At 36.0% G+C, this 1082-nt stretch overlaps 1 protein-coding gene across 1 annotated transcript in view; it reads right to left on the bottom strand.

Moving 5' to 3' along the window:
* The window catches only part of LOC106881001 (dynein axonemal heavy chain 3), a 174058-nt gene that overhangs the window by 140185 nt on the left and 32791 nt on the right, over positions 1-1082 (bottom strand). The window lies entirely within an intron of this gene.

Genomic DNA, 1082 nt, shown 5'->3' with positions numbered 1-1082 from the left:
ATATATACACTAGCTGGTGTACCTGGTAATTCTCAGGGGTAGAAAGCAATTTCGTTATAACTGCCACAAAAGGTGCATTTTCCGTCACGAAAAAGTACAAAAAACTGTCAGCTGGAGAAGGGAGAAATTGTCGGAGGTTGGTGAGAGAGGTTGTCGGAGGTTGGCGAGAGGCAAAGACATTATTCTGCTTAGCGAAGGCATCTGGGAAATGTATAATTGCTGTCATTCACAGAAAAACTATTGTTTTACCGTGAGAAAAACGCTGTTGAAGTGTTAAGTGAAATTTGGCAATCGAGGATCGAATCCAAGCTATGCTAGCATGAGGCCACTACAAACACGTTGTAGAATAAAAAATTTATCAACTGTCATGGAAAAAGTGTAACTGTAAAAATGTAGAATTATCGGAGTAATGGGCATTCAAAAAAGTATGTATAGAAATGTATGAATGAAGTCTTTAATGTTTAAGATTCAAATTAAAGAAGTGCAATAATAATGTTTTGCAGTTCAAAATTGTGAGTAGTGAAATGCAGAATTAGGTCGGCTGACCGTGAGAATCAAACATTGATCGCTTCACTAAAATCTGCAGGTGGTATAGGTTATTTCCCTTGGGTTGTTTAAATAAAATATTAGTAATATGTAGTAGATAGAAGGATCCATTGGAAGGGCCCTATTATCAATTTTTTCAACAATCTAAGTATGTCACGAGATTTCCAGACATGTGTTCTACTCACGTGAGTAGAACACATGTCTGGAAATCTGGAAATATAAAGGTCCCTTCCAGGGACCTTTATACCTACTATCGATTTTTTTTCAACAATCTAAGTATGTCACGAGGTTTCCAGACATGAGTTCTACTCACGTGTCAAGTTTCCTCAAAATTAATAAAACGATGTAGGAGGAGTTAGCTAACAACGCCACAAACAAACATACACTGATTTTCCACATATGTAGTATATATATATATATATATCAACGAAGAACCAATCCTTACACACTGATTACGACTCCGACATTCCATCCTACTGTGTATCGACTATCGTTTTTCATATTATTGCTTACACTAATTAATTTTACTCATTATA

This window comes from Octopus bimaculoides, chromosome 1 (assembly GCF_001194135.2).
Source record: "Octopus bimaculoides isolate UCB-OBI-ISO-001 chromosome 1, ASM119413v2, whole genome shotgun sequence".
Taxonomy (NCBI): domain Eukaryota; kingdom Metazoa; phylum Mollusca; class Cephalopoda; order Octopoda; family Octopodidae; genus Octopus; species Octopus bimaculoides.
Note: the sequence above shows the minus strand (reverse complement) of the source record. Positions and strands in the feature narration are given on the sequence as shown.